The sequence below is a fragment of the Triticum aestivum genome, chromosome 5B, assembly GCF_018294505.1.
Source record: "Triticum aestivum cultivar Chinese Spring chromosome 5B, IWGSC CS RefSeq v2.1, whole genome shotgun sequence".
NCBI classification, from domain to species: domain Eukaryota; kingdom Viridiplantae; phylum Streptophyta; class Magnoliopsida; order Poales; family Poaceae; genus Triticum; species Triticum aestivum.
Genome location: NC_057807.1, coordinates 110,215,150 through 110,231,815, shown reverse-complemented (window position 1 = coordinate 110,231,815; position 16,666 = coordinate 110,215,150).

The window sequence follows — 16,666 nt, the reverse complement described above, 5'->3', positions numbered from 1 at the left end:
CACTCCGGTTTTCTCCGAAATCACCCGGAACACTTCTGTTGTCCGAATATAGTCGTCCAATATATCAATCTTTATGTCTCGACCATTTCGAGACTCCTCGTCATGTCCGTGATCATATCCGGGACTCCGAACAACCTTCGGTACATCAAAACTTTTAAACTCATAATAAAACTGTCATCGTAATGTTAAGCGTGCGGACCCTACGGGTTCGAGAACTATGTAGACATGACCTAGAACTGTTCACGGTCAATAACCAATAGCGGAACCTGGATGCTCATATTGGCTCCTACATATTCTACGAAGATCTTTATCGGTCAAACCGCATAACAACATACGTTGTTCCCTTTGTCATCGGTATGTTTACTTGCCCGAGATTCGATCGTCGGTATCCAATACCTAGTTCAATCTCGTTACCGGCAAGTCTCTTTACTCATTACATAATGCATCATTCAGTGACTAACTCATTAGCTACATTTCTTGCAAGGCTTATAGTGATGTGCATTACCGAGAGGGCCCAGAGATACCTCTCCGACAATCGGAGTGACAAATCCTAATCTCGAAATACGCCAACTCAACATGTACCTTCGGAGACACCTGTAGAGCTCCTTTATAATCACCCAGTTATGTTGTGACGTTTTGTAGCACACAAAGTGTTCCTCTGGTAAACGGGAGTTGCATAATCTCATAGTCATAGGAACATGTATAAGTCATGAAGAAAGCAATAGCAACATACTAAATGATCAAGTGCTAGGCTAACGGAATGGGTCATGTCAATCACATCATTCTCCTAATGATGTGATCCCGTTAATCAAATGACAACACATGTCTATGGTTAGGAAACATAACCATCTTTGATTAATGAGCTAGTCAAGTAGAGGCATACTAGTGACGTTATGTCTGTCTATGTATTCACACATGTATCATGTTTCCGGGTAATACAATTCTAGCATGAATAATAACATTTATCATGATATGAGGAAATAAATAATAACTTTATTATTGCCTCTAGGGCATATTTCCTCCAGTCTCCCACTTGCACTAGAGTCAATAATCTATATTACACAGTAATGATTCTAACACCCATGGAGTCTTGGTGCTGATCATGTTTTGCTCGTGGAAGAGGCTTAGTCAACGGGTCTGCAACATTCAGATCCGTGTGTATCTTGCAAATCTCTATGTCTCCCACCTGGACTTGGTCCCGGATGGAATTGAAGCGTCTCTTGATGTGCTTGGTCCTCTTGTGAATTCTGGATTCCTTTGCCAAGGCAATTGCACCAGTATTGTCACAGAAGATCTTCATTGGTCCCGATGCACTAGGTATGACACCTAGATCGGAAATGAACTCCTTCATCCAGACTCCTTCATTTGCTTCTTCCGAAGCAGCTATGTACTCCGCTTCGCATGTAGATCCTGCCACGACGCTTTGTTTAGAACTGCACCAACTGACAGCTCCACCATTTAATAAAAGTACGTATCCGGTTTGTGATTTAGAATCATCCGGATCAGTGTCAAAGCTTGCATCGATGTAACCGTTTACGACTAACTCTTTGTCACCTCCATAAACGAGAAACATATCCTTAGTCCTTTTCAGGTATTTCAGGATGTTCTTGACCGCTGTTCAGTGATCCACTCCTGGATTACTTTGGTACCTACCTGCCAAGCTTATTGCTAATCATACGTCAGGTCTGGTACACAACATTGCATACATGATAGAGCCTATGGCTGAAGCATAGGGAACATCTTTCATTTTCTCTCTATCTTCTGTTGTGGTCGAGCATTGAGTCTGACTCAACTTCACACCTTGTAACACAGGTAAGAACCCTTTCTTTGCCTGATCCATTTTGAACTTTTTCATAACTTTATCAAGGTATGTGCTTTGTGAAAGTCCAATCAAGCGTCTTGATCTATCTCTATAGATCTTGATACCCAATATGTAAGCAGCTTCACCGAGGTCTTTCATCGAAAAACTTTTATTCAAGTATCCCTTTATGCTATTGAGAAATTCTATATTATTTCCGATTAACAATATGTCATCTACATATAATATCAGAAATGCTACAGAGCTCCCACTCACTTTCTTGTAAATATAGGCTTCTCCAAAAGTCTGTATAAAACCATACGCTTTGATCACACTATCAAAGCGTTTATTCCAACTCTGAGATGCTTGCACCAGTCCATAAATGGATCGCTGGAGCTTGCACACTTTGTTAGCACCTTTTGGCTTGACAAAACCTTCTGGTTGCATCATATACAACTCTTCTTCCAGAAATCCATTCAGGAATGCAGTTTTGACATCCATTTGCCAAATTTCATAATCATAAAATGCGGCAATTGCTAACATGATTCGGACAGACTTAAGCATCGCTACAGGTGAGAAAGTCTCATCATAGTCAACCCCTTGAACTTGTCGAAAACCTTTCGCAACAAGTCGAGCTTTATAGACAGTTACTTTACCATCAGCGTCAGTCTTCTTCTTAAAAATCCATTTATTCTCAATGGCTTGCCGATCATCGGGCAAGTAAACCAAAGTCCATACTTTGTTCTCATACATGGATCCCATCTCGGTTTTCATGGCTTCTAGCCATTTTGCGGAATCTGGTCTCATCATCGCTTCCTCATAGTTCGTAGGTTCGCCATGGTTAAGTAACATGACTTCCAGAATAGGATTACCATACCACTCTGGTGCAGACCTTACTCTGGTAGACCTACGAGGTTCAGTAGAAACTTGATCTGAAATTTCATGATCAATATCATTAGCTTCCTCATTAATTGGTGTAGTTGTCACAGGAACCGGTTCTTGTAATGGACTACTTTCCAATAAGGGAGCAGGTACAGTTACCTCATCAAGTTCTACTTTCCTCCCACTCACTTCTTTCGAGAGAAACTCCTTCTCTAGAAAGGATCCAAATGTAGCAACGAAAATCTTGCCCTCAGATCTGTGATAGAAGGTGTACCCAATAGTCTCTTTTGGGTATCCTATGAAGACACATTTCTCTGATTTGGGTTCGAGCTTATCTGGTTGAAGTTTCTTCACATAAGCATCGCAGCCCCAAACTTTAAGAAACAACAACTTTGGTTTCTTGCCAAACCACAGTTCATAAGGCGTCGTCTCAACGGATTTTGATGGTGCCCTATTTAATGTGAATGTGGCCGTCTCTAAAGCATAACCCCAAAAAGATAGCGGTAAATCAGTAAGAGACATCATAGATCGCACCATATCCAGTAAAGTACGATTACGACGTTCGGACACACCATTTCGTTGTGGTATTCCGGGTGGCGTGAGTTGTGAAACTATTCCACATTGTTTCAAATGTAAACCAAACTCGTAACTCAAATATTCTCCTCCACAATCAGATCGTAGAAATTTTATTTTCTTGTTACGATGATTTTTCACTTCACTCTGAAATTCTTTGAACTTTTCAAATGTTTCAGACTTGTGTTTCATCAAGTAGATATACCCATATCTGCTCAAATCATCTGTGAAGGTGAGAAAATAACGATACCCATCGCGAGCCTCAATATTCATTGGTCCACATACATCAGTATGTATGATTTCCAATAAATCAATTGCTCGCTCCATAGTTTCGGAGAACGACGTTTTAGTCATCTTGCCCATGAGGCACGGTTCGCAAGTACCAAGTGATTCATAATCAAGTGATTCCAAAAGTCCATCAGTATGGAGTTTCTTCATGCGCTTTACACTGGTATGACCTAAACGGCAGTGCCACAAATAAGTTGCACTATCATTATCAACTCTGCTTCTTTTGGCTTCAACATTATGAATATGTGTATCACTACTATCGAGATTCAATAAATATAGACCACTCTTTAAGGGTGCATGACCATAAAAGATATTACTCATATAAATAGAACAACCATTATTCTCTGACTTAAAGGAATAACCGTCTCACATCAAACAAGATCCAGATATAATGTTCATGCTCAACGCTGGCACCAAATAACAATTATTTAGGTCTAAAACTAATCCCGATGGTAGATGTAGAGGTAGCGTGCCGACCGCGATCACATCGACTTTGGAACCATTTCCCACGCGCATCGTCACCTCGTCCTTAGCCAATCTTCGGTTAATCCGTAGTCCCTGTTTCGAGTTGCAAATATTAGCAACAGAACCAGTATCAAATACCCAGGTACTACTGCGAGCATTAGTAAGGTACACATCAATAACATGTATATCACATATACCTCTGTTCACTTTGCCATCCTTCTTATCCGCCAAATACTTGGGGCAGTTCTGCTTCGAGTGTCCAGTCTGCTTGCAGTAGAAGCACTCAGTCTCAGGCTTAGGTCTAGACTTGGGTTTCTTCTCTTGAGCAGCAACTTGTTTGCTATTCTTCTTGAAGTTCCCCTTCTTCTTCCCTTTGCCTTTTTTCTTGAAACTGGTGGTCTTGTTAACCATCAACACTTGATGCTCCTTCTTGATTTCTACCTCTGCAGCTTTTAGCATTTCGAAGAGCTCGGGAATAGTCTTGTCCATCCCTTGCATATTATAGTTCATCATGAAGCTTTTGTAGCTTGGTGGCAGTGATTGAAGAATTCTGTCAATGACACTATCATCAGGAAGATTAACTCCCAGTTGAATCAAGTGATTATTATACCCAGACATTTTGAGTATGTGTTCACTGACAGAACTATTCTCCTCCATCTTACAGCTATAGAACTTATTGGAGACTTCATATCTCTCAATCTGGGCATTTGCTTGAAATATTAAATTCAACTCCTGGAACATCTCGTATGCTCCATGACGTTCAAAACGTCGTTGAAGACCCGGTTCCAAGCCGTAAAGCATGGCACACTGAACTATCGAGTAGTCATCAGCTTTGCTCTGCCAGACGTTCTTAACATTGTCAGTTGCATCAGCAGCAAGCCTGGCACCCAGCGGTGCTTCAAGGACGTAATTCTTCTGTGCAGCAATGAGGATAATCCTCAGGTTACGGACCCAGTCTGTGTAATTGCTACCATCATCTTTCAACTTAGCTTTCTCAAGGAACGCATTAAAATTTAACGGAACAACAGCACGAGCCATCTATCTACAACAAACATAGACAAGCAAAATACTATCAGGTACTAAGTTCATGATAAATTTAAGTTCAATTAATCATATTACTAAAGAACTCCCACTTAGACAGACATCTCTCTAGTCATCTAAGTGATCACGTGATCCAAATCAACTAAACCATGTCCGATCATCACGTGAGATGGAGTAGTTTTCAATGGTGAACATCACTATGTTGATCATATCTACTATATGATTCACGCTCGACCTTTCGGTGTCCATGTTCCGAGGCCATATCTGTATATGCCAGGCTCGTCAAGTTTAACCTGAGTATTCCACGTGTGCAACTGTTTTGCACCCATTGTATTTGAACGTAGATCCTATCACACCCAATCATCACGTGGTGTCTCAGCACGAAGAACTTTCGCAAGGGTGCATACTCAGGGAGAACACTTCTTGATAATTTAGTGAGAGATCATCTTAAAATGCTACCGTCAATCAAAGCAAGATAAGATGCATAAAGGATAAACATCACATGCAATCAATATAAGTGATATGATATGGCCATCATCATCGCGTGCTTGTGATCTCCATCTTCGAAGCACCGTCGTGATCACCATCGTCACCGGCGCGACACCTTGATCTCCATCGTAGCATCGTTGTCATTACGCCATCTATTACTTCTACGACTATCGCTACCGCTTAGTGATAAAGTAAAGCAATTACAGGGCGTTTGCATTTCATACAATAAAGCGACAACCATATGGCTCCTGCCAGTTGCCGATAACTTCGGTTACAAAACATGATCATCTCATACAATAAAATATAGCGTCACGTCTTGACCATATCACATCACAACATGCCCTGCAAAAACAAGTTAGACGTCCTCTACTTTGTTGTTGCAAATTTTATGTGGCTGCTACGGGCTGAGCAAGAACCGTTCTTACCTACGCATCAAAACCACAACGATAGTTCGTCAAGTTAGTGCTGTTTTAACCTTCGCAAGGACCGGGCGTAGCCACACTCGGTTCAACTAAAGTTGGAGAAACAGACACCCGCTAGTCACCTGTGTGCAAAGCATGGCGGTAAAACCAGTCTCGCGTAAGCGTACACGTAATGTCGGTCCAGGCCGCTTCATCCAACAATACCGTTGAACCAAAGTATGACATGCTGGTAAGCAGTATGACTTGTATCGCCCACAACTCATTTGTGTTCTACTCATGCATATAACATCAACGCATAAAACCTAGGCTCTGATACCATTGTTGGGGAACATAGTAATTTCAAAAAAATTCCTACGCACACGCAAGATCATGGTGATGCATACCAACGAGAGGGGAGAGTGTTGTCCACGTACCCTCATAGACCGTAAGCGGAAGCATTATAACAACGCGGTTGATGTAGTCGTACGTCTTCACGATCCGACCGATCCAAGTACCGAACGTACGGCACCTCCGAGTTCAGCACACGTTCATCTCGATGACGATCCCCGGACTCCGATCCAGCAGGGTGTCGGGGATGAGTTCCTTCAGCATGACGGCGTGGTGACGATGATGATGTTCTACCGACGCCGGGCTTCGCCTAAGCACCGCAACGATATGACCGAGGTGGAATATAGTGGAGGGGGCACCGCACACGGCTAAGGAACGATCACGAAGATCAACTTGTGTGTCTAGAGGTGCCCCCCCTCCTCCATATATAAAGGGGGGGGGAGGAGGAGGAGGGGGCCGGCCAAGGGGTTGGCGCGCCCTAGGAGGGGGAAACCTACTCCAAGTAGGTTTGCCCCTCCCTTTCCTAGTCCAAGAGGGAGGGGGAAGGAAGGAGCGGGAGAGGGGAAAGGCAAGGGGGGCGCTGCCCCCCTTCCTTGTCCTATTCGGACTCAAGGGGAGGGGGCGCGCCTCTTGCCCTGGCCGGCCCCTCTCTCTCTCCACTAGGGCCCAACAAGGCCCATTAGTTCTCGGGGGGTTCCGGTAACCCTCTGGCACTCCGGTTTTCTCCGAAATCACCCGGAACACTTCCGGTGTCCGAATATAGTCATCCAATATATCAATCTTTATGTATCGACCATTTTGAGACTCTGCGTCATGTCCGTGATCATATCCGAGACTCCGAACAACCTTCGGTACATCAAAACTTTTAAACTCATAATAAAAATGTCATTGTAATGTTAAGCGTGAGGACCCTATGGGTTCGAGAACTATGTAGACATGACCTAGAACTGTTCACGGTCAATAACCAATAGCGGAACCTGGATGCTCATATTGGCTCCTACATATTCTACGAAGATCTTTATCGGTCAAACCGCATAACAACATACGTTGTTCCCTTTGTCATCGGTATGTTTACTTGCCCGAGATTCGATCGTCGGTATCCAATACCTAGTTCAATCTTGTTACCGGCAAGTCTCTTTACTCGTTACATAATGCATCATTCCGTAACTAACTCATTAGCTACATTGCTTGCAAGGCTTATAGTGATGTGCATTACCGAGAGGGCCCAGAGATACCTCTCCGACAATAGGAGTGACAAATCCTAATCTCGAAATACGCCAACTCAACATGTACCTTCGGAGACACCTATAGAGCTCCTTTATAATCATCCAGTTACGTTGTGACGTTTGGTAGCACACAAAGTGTTCCTCTGGTAAACGGGAGTTGCATAATCTCATAGTCATAGGAACATGTATAAGTCATGAAGAAAGCAATAGCAACATACTAAACGATCAAGTGCCAGGCTAACGGAATGGGTCATGTCAATCACATCATTCTCCTAATGATGTGATCCCATTAATCAAATGACAACACATGTCTATGGTTAGGAAACATAACTATCTTTGATTAATGAGCTAGTCAAGTAGAGGCATACTAGTGACGTTATGTTTGTCTATGTATTCACACATGTATCATGTTTCCGGGTAATACAATTCTAGCATGAATAATAAACATTTATCATGATATGAGGAAATAAATAATAACTTTATTATTGCCTCCAGGGCATATTTCCTTCACCGCCGTGCTCTAAAAAGATATAAGTGAAGCACTAGAGTAAATGACAAACTACTCCAAAAGATATAAGTGAAGATCAATGAGTAGTTGAATAATTATATAACTATGTGAAGACTCTCTAACATTTAAGAATTTCAGATCTTGGGATATTATTCAAACAACAAGCAAAACAAAATATGATAAAATGACATTTCAAGGATAGCACATGTCATGTGAAGAAGCAAAAACTTAGGCTCAACCAAAACTGACCGATAGTTGTTGAAGAAGAAAGGTGTGATGCCAACCGGGGCATCCCCAAGCTTAGATGCTTGAGACTTCTTGAAATATTGATTAGGGATGCCTTGGGCATCCCCAAGCTTGAGCTTTTGTGCCTCCTTAATTCCTTTTATATCACGGTTTCCCTAAATCTTAAAAACTTCATCCACACAAAACTCAACAAGAACTCGTGAGATAAGTTAGTATAAATCCACGCAATAACCTTATCATTCTCTACTGTAGCAAATCACTAAAATTATTATTTGATATTTCCTACTAAATGCCTCTACATATTTAACACTCATATCCACAAATAGAATCATTAAATAGGTAAACATATGCAAACAATGCAAACATAACAGCAATCTGTCTAAACAGGATAGTCTGTAAAGAATGCAAGAGGAATCATACTTCCCTAACTCCAAAAATTCTGGAAAATTACCACACTGCAGAAAATTTGTTGTTACTCATTGTGTAAACATTTCAAGATTTTATCACGTTCTGATTATTCACAAATATTCAGACAATGATAGAAAACTTTCTGTTTTCAAAACAACAACATATAGACTTGTAGAATAAGCATCGTAAAGGCTATACTTGACTTTTTTATTGAACTAAAAGATATAAAACATGTCTATGAATAGCAACAAGCAAATAAAAAAAATACGCTCCAAGCAAAACACATATCATGTGATGAATAAAAATATAGCCTTAAGTAAGGTTACCGATGAACGAAGACGAAAGAGGGGATGCCATCCGGGGCATCCCCAAGCTTAGGCTCTTGTCACTCCTTATGCCGTACTCCATCGAAACTTTACCCAAAACTTGAAAACTTCACAACACAAAACTCAATAGAAAATCTTATGAGATCCGTTAGTATAAGAAAGTAAATCACCACTTAGGTACTGTTGTGAAGTCATTCTAAATTTACATTGGTGTTGTATCTACTGTATTCCAACTTCTCTACGGTTCATACCCTCCGATACTACTCATAGATTCATCAAAATAAGCAAACAACACAATGAAAACAGATTCGGTCAAAAACAGAAGAGTCTGTAGTAATCTGGAAACTTTCCATACTTCTGTAACTCCAAAAATTCTGAAAAATTAGGACAATCTAGGAAATTTGTATATCAATCTTGTGTAAAAAATTCATATCAGAAGCACGTTCCAGTGAATTTTCAAATTTCCTGGACTAAGAGCAAAAGTTTCTGTTTTTGCACAGAATCAAGTCAACTATCATCGACACTATCCCAAAGGCTTTACTTGGCACTTTATTGAAACAAAAGCTACAAAACATGATTACTACCGTAGCTTAATAATGTGAACACACAAAAATAGTAGGGGTAAATGTTGGTTGTCTCCCAACAAGCATTTTCTTTAATGCCTTTTTAGCTAGGCATGATGATTTCAATGATGCTCACATGAAAGATAAGAATTGAACTACAAAGAGAGCATCATGAAGCATATGACTAACACATTTAAGTCTAACCCACTTCCTTTGCATAGGGATTTTGTGAGCAAACAACTTATGAGAACAAGAATCAACTAGCATAGGAAGGCAAAACAAGCATGGCGTCAAGATTTGCAACACATAAAGAGAAAACTTGATAGTATTGCAATTCCTACAAGCATATATTACTCCCTCATAATAATTTTCAGTAACATCATGAATGAATTAAGCAATATAACCATCACGTAAAGCATTCTTTTCATGATCTACAAGCATAGAATTTTTTGTACTCTCCACATAAGCAAATTTATTCTCATTCATAGTAGTGGGAGCAAATTCAACAGAATAACTATCATGTGAGGCATAATCCAATTGAAAATTAAAATCAAGATGACAAGTTTCATGGTTATCATTATTCTTTATAGCATACATGTCATCACAATAATCATCATAGATATCAACTTTGTTCTCATAATCAATTGGAACCTCTTCCAAAATAGTGGATTCATCACTAAATAAAGTCATGACCTCTCCAAATCCACTTTCATCAGTATAATCATCATAATAGGAGGCATGCTTTCATCATAATAAATTTGTTCATCAAAACTCGGGGGACAAAAAAATATCATCTTCATCAAACCTAGCATCCCCAAGCTTGTGGCTTTGCATATCATTAGCATCACGGATATTCAAGGAATTCATACTAACAACATTGCAATCATGCTCATCATACAAAGATTTTATGCCAAACATTTTATAGACTTCTTCTTCTAACACTTGAGCACAATTTTCCTTTCCATCATTTTCACGAAAGACATTAAAAAGATGAAGAATATGAGGCAACCTCAATTACATTTTTTTGTAGTTTTCTTTTTATAGACTAAACTAGTGATTAAACAAGAAACTAAAAGATTCGATTGCAAGATCTAAAGATATACCTTCAAGCACTCACCTCCCGGCAACGGCGCCAGAAAAGAGCTTGATGTCTACTATGCAACCTTCTTATTGTAGACGTTGTTGGGCCTCCAAGTGTAGAGGTTTGTAGGACAATAGCAAATTTCCCTCAAGTGGATGACCTAAGGTTTATCAATCCATGGGAGGTGTAGGATGAAGATGGTCTCTCTCAAACAACCCTTCAACCAAATAACAAAGAGTCTCTTGTGTCCCCAACACACCCAATACAATGGTAAATTGTATAGGTTCACTAGTTCAGCGAAGAGATGGTGATACAAGTGCAATATGGATGGTGGATATAGGTTTTTGTAATCTGCAAATATAAAAACAGCAAGGTAGCAAATGGTAAAAGTGAGTGAAAATGGTATTGCAATGCTTCGAAACAAGGCCTAGGGTTCATACTTTCACTAGTGCAAGTTCTCTCAATAATGATAATATAATTGGATCATATAACAATCCCTCAACATGCAACAAAGAGTCACTCCAAAGTCACTAATAGTGGAGAATAAACGAAGAGATTATTGTAGGGTACGAAACCACCTCAAAGTTATTCTTTTCGATCAATCAATTGGGCTATTCCTATAAGTGTCACAAACATCCCTAGAGTTCATAGTAAAATAACACCTTAAGACACACATCAACCAAAACCCTAATGTCACCTAGATACTCCAATGTCACCACAAGTATCTGCGGGTTTGATTATATGATATGCATCACACAATCTCAGATTCATCTATTCAAACTAACACAAAGAACTTAAAATAGTGCTCCAAAGTTTCTACCGGAGAGTTAAGATGAAAATGTGTGCCAACCCCTATGCATAAGTTCACAAGGTCACAAAACCCGCAAGTTGATCACCAAAACATACATCAAGTAGATCACGTGAGTATCCCATTGTCATCACAGATAAGCACATGCAAGACATACATCAAGTGTTCTCAAATCCTTAAAGACTCAATCCGATAAGATAACTTCAAAGGGAAAACTCAATCCATTACAATAAGGTAGAGGGGGAGAAACATCACAAGATCCAACTATAATAGCAAAGCTCGCGGTACATCAAGATCATGCCGAATCAAGAACACGAGAGAGAGAGAGAGATCAAACACATAGCTACTGTTACATACCCTCAGCCCCGAGGGTGAACTACTCCCTCCTCGTCATGGAGAACGCTGGGATGATGAAGATGGCCACCAGTGATGATTCCCCCCTCAGGAAGGGTGCCGGAACAGGGTCCCGAATTGTTTTTAGTGGCTACATAGGCTTGTGGCGGCAGAACTCCCGATGTAGGTTTCTTTTCGGTAGTTTCTGTATTTATAGGAATTTTTTGCGTCAGTTTCACGTCAGGGGGTCCTCAAGTCAGCCACGAGGTAGGGGGCGCGCCCAGGGGGTAGGGCGTGCCCTCCACCCTCGTGGTTGGCTCGGGACTCTTCTGGCTCAACTTTTGTTTCGGGGGCTTCTTCTGGTCCATAAAAAATCTCTGTAAGTTTTCAGGTCAATTGGACTCCGTTTGGTATTTCTTTTCTGCAATACTCAAAAACAAGGAAAAACCAGAAACTGGCACTGGACTCTAGGTTAATAGGTTAGTCCCAAAATTCATATAAAATAACATATAAATTCATATAAAACATCCAAGATGGATAATATAATAGCATGGAACAATAAAAATTTATAGATACGTTGGAGACGTATCAAGCAACTCTAGTAGACCCCGCAAAAACCGCAAACCTGCAAAATTCCGGCGAGTATATGGGCTCGGCCCAATTTTCTAGCCAAAACAGAGCCCGTATACTCACCCGGCCCGTAAAAATATTTACCGCGACCCGCAAACCGCCCACCCCGACCAGTATATCTACGGGTTCGCGGTGCGTTTGCGGGTCGAAACCCTATCCCCCCCCCCGCCGCCGAGCCCCGCAATTCCCCACTCCCCTCTGCACATTATTCGCCGCCGCCGAGCCCCTTCCACCTCCAGCCGCCATGTGGGGTTGCATGTGGAGCTCCGGACGCGGTTCTGCTACGTCTTGAGCTTGCGTTGGTTTTCCTTGAAGAGGAAAGGGTGATGCAGCAAAGTAGCGTAAGTATTTCCCTCAGTTTTTGAGAACCAAGGTATCAATCCAGTAGGAGGCTCCTCAAAAGTCCCACGCACCTATACAAACAAACAAGAACCTCGCAACCAACGCAATAAAGGGGTTTTCAATCCCTTCATGACCACTTGCGAAAGTGATATCTGATAGAGATAATATGATAAGATAAATATTTTGGGTATTTTTATGATATAGATTGGAAAGTAAAAGATGCAAATAAAAGATAGATGAAAACTTATATGATAAAATATAGACCCAGGGGCCATATGTTTCACTAGTGGCTTCTCTCAATATAGCATAAGTATTACGATGGGTGAACAAATTACTGTCGAGCAATTGATAGAAAAGCGCATAGTTATGAGATTATCTAGGCATGATCATGTATATAGGCATCACGTCCGTGACAAGTAGATCGAAACGATTCTGCATCTACTACTATTACTCCACACATCGACCGACTCCTCCCTGCATCTAGAGTATTAAGTTCATGAAGAACAGAGTAACGCATTAAGAAAGATGACATGGTGTAGAGGGATAAACTCATGCAATATGATATAACCCCCATCTTTTTATCCTCGATGGCAACAATACAATACGTGCCTTGCTTCCCCTGCTGTCACTGGGAAAGGACACCGCAAGATTGAACCCAAAGCTAAGCACTTCTCCCATTGCAAGAAAGATCAATCTAGTAGGCCAAACCAAACTGATAATTCGAAGAGACTTGCAAAGATAACAAATCATACATAAAATAATTCAGAGGAGATTCAAATATTTCTCATAGATAAACTTGATCATAGACCCACAATTCATCAGATCTCGACAAACACACCGAAAAGAGTTACATCGAATAGATCTCCAAGAAGATCAAGGAGAACTTTGTATTGAGATTCAAAGAGAGAGAAGAAGCCATCTAGCTAATAACTATGGACCCAAAGGTCTGTGGTAAACTACTCACAACTCATAGGAGAGGCCTTGGAGATGATGTAGAGGCCCTTCGTGGTTGATTTCCCCTCCGGCAGAGCGCCGGCGAAGGCTCCAAGATGGGATCTCACGGATACAGAAGGTTGCGGCGGTGGAATTAGGTTTTCGTGGTCGCCTCTGATGGTTTTAGGGTACGGGAGTATATATAGGAGGAAGATGTAGGTCAGTGGACGCTCGAGGGGCCCATGAGGGTGGGGGGCGTGCCGGACACCCTTGTGGCCGCCTCGTTCGTTGCTTAACATCCACTCCAAGTTCCGGTGATTGCATTTGTTCCAAAAAGATCGCTCCCTAAGGTTTCATCCCGTTTGGACTCCGTTTGATATTCCTTTTCTTCGAAACACTGAAATAGGCAAAAAAACAGCAGGGCTGGGCCTCCGGTTAGTAGGTTAGTCCCAAAAAATGATATAAAAGTGTAAAGCAAAGCCCATAAACATCCAAAACAGGTAATATAATAGCATGGAACAATAAAAAATTATAGATACGTTGGAGACGTATCAGGCTCCGGGAGCAGATCCGGTGGCAACAGCGACCCCGAGCGTGAGCGGCGCGTCCGGTCGGACGGCGCAAGCAAGCACGGGGCGAGGAAGTGGACCAACGCGGCCTCTCGCCGCCGCCGAGCTTCCGCGTCTGGGAGGCGGAGCGCCGGCGCCACCACGAGGAGCTCAAAGACCTCATGTTCCAGCAGGTGGCGGCGGCCAACCTCGCCGCCAAGGAGAAGGATGACGAGTGGCAGCGCATCCGCGAGGAGCAGAGGGAGAAGTACATCGACCTCGGCAGCTCTGGCGAGGAGGGTTGAGCTCCTTCACGGCGTAGTCCGTGGCCGCAAGCTCGCTGCCGTGGGATCTCCACCACCTCTAGTACTAGCACTGATGTAGTATGTAGTATGAACTAGTGTTTGATCATGTAATATATGTAGTATGTGATGAACTACTATGGTGCAATTTCTCCCGCGAATCTGTTTTTTCAAATTATGCAGTTTCATCTACGGTTTCTGATCGGCCGCGCTCATTCTCGACCCCGCAAACGAGATTTTCGTCGAGCTGCAAACGCGTTTTGCAGGTCGGGATTTTGCGTGGTCTGCTAGAGTTGCTCTAAAACGTATTTTACGAGTATAACCAGCTAGAAAACAACATTCCACACATGGCCTAAGATGAATCGAGGAACCGTCTCATTCTCACCCGATTGGGAGCCATGCAAATTTACACACCGAAAAAAACATACAAGTGTATTTTACTATCACACCAAAGAAAGCTATAGCAACATGTTTGAAAACTTCCAAATTTTTTAAGCATATTAATAAAAACTATTGTACATGTGGGTAGGAAAAAACACATTTGCATCTTTTTTGCCTATGCAATTTCTCTAGAATGGTGTGGTTTTACTTTGGTTTGAAAATTTATATGCCGAATCACAATCTTTACCCTACTGATACCATTCTACAAATCTTATCCGTGAAGCACCCATAGCTAAATTTAAGCAGTATTTTTACTATTCTCTGAAATATTTGAAAAGCTAGCACCCAGAGCTAAATTTAAGCACGATTTTTTACTATTCTCTGGAATATTTGGGAAGCTAGAAAGGACCTTCTCTTTAAAAAGAGAACTTGAAGTCCTATGCAGACAATGTAGGTAATCCATGCTACAAAGGCAATGCTAAATGCAGGTTCAATGGAGGATTGTGAAGAGGACTATAGGCCTCCTACTCTTAAACCATCCAATCCCTCCTCAAATGCAATTTCTTTTGTTTTGCCTGCATGTTTTAAAGCATATGTTAACGTGGCCTTTTAATCCTTTAGTAAATGAAGCATTTTTAGGAAGTTGAGTTTTTTAGCTCTCGAGTGAGCAGTAAAATCAAATTTGAAAAAATTCAAAAAATTCTGATTTTTTTGATGAAAACATTGACAAAAGTTTTATGTGCTCACAAAATTTCATCTTGAAATCACATTATTGGAAGTCGTGGCAAAAAAACAAAATTGATGCTCCAAAAGTGTTATTTTCGAAAGCATTTTGGAGTGTTGATTTTGTTTTTTTGCCACAACTTCCACGAATGTCTTTTCAAGATGAAACTTTGTGGGCACATAAAACTTTTGTCCATGTTTTTACCAAAAAAAATTAAGAATTTTTTGAATGTTTTTTTTTCTAATTTTACTGTTCATCCCGAGCAGAAGAAGTTTTGGCATTTTAGGAGTATTTCTGAGGAATGAGCTCAATCGCCATACAATATTTATACGAGCTACTTTCACAAAAGCATATTAGATTTTGCAGGCCGAAGTTTTGGGACTCCTCCTTGCTGCAGCGATCGCCAAAGCCTCTAACTGGAGCTTGAGTCTTTTTCTCTGATTGCAGGACACTGGTAGAAGCGGCGGAAGCCAAGAATTTAATCCAAAACCCAGGGCATTGAAAGATTAGGACTATCTTAGCTGAATTCTTGAGCATCATCTCTACATTGGATTCTTGTAAGGTCAAGCACATTCCAAGACTCCGGAATACTTTGGCTCATTCTCTTGCAAAAAACGCTTCTCAGATTAAATCTTCTTCTTCTTGGACTTCCTTTGCAGCAAGGTTTCAAGATGTAGCCGCAAAATGACTTTTCAAGCCATCTCCTTTCCTACGAGTAATCGTTATCTGTAGATTGTTTAGGATGTTAATGAATATATATATATATATATATATATATATATTTGAGACAAGTTAATGAATAATATTTAGCCCTCTTTGAGAGCTTTGCAAAGAAGAAGAAGAAGAAGAAGAAGAAGAAGAAGAAGAGAGTAGACGACCTCTTGACCGGACCCGAATCCGGGCCGAACCTAATCCGGGCACAGCCCAGCCCACAAGGCCGGACGCCGCAGAAACATCGGAATATTCCGTCGACCCCTCCTCCCTCTCCCTCATCCCCTCCCCATTCCCCTCCTCCCTCCCGT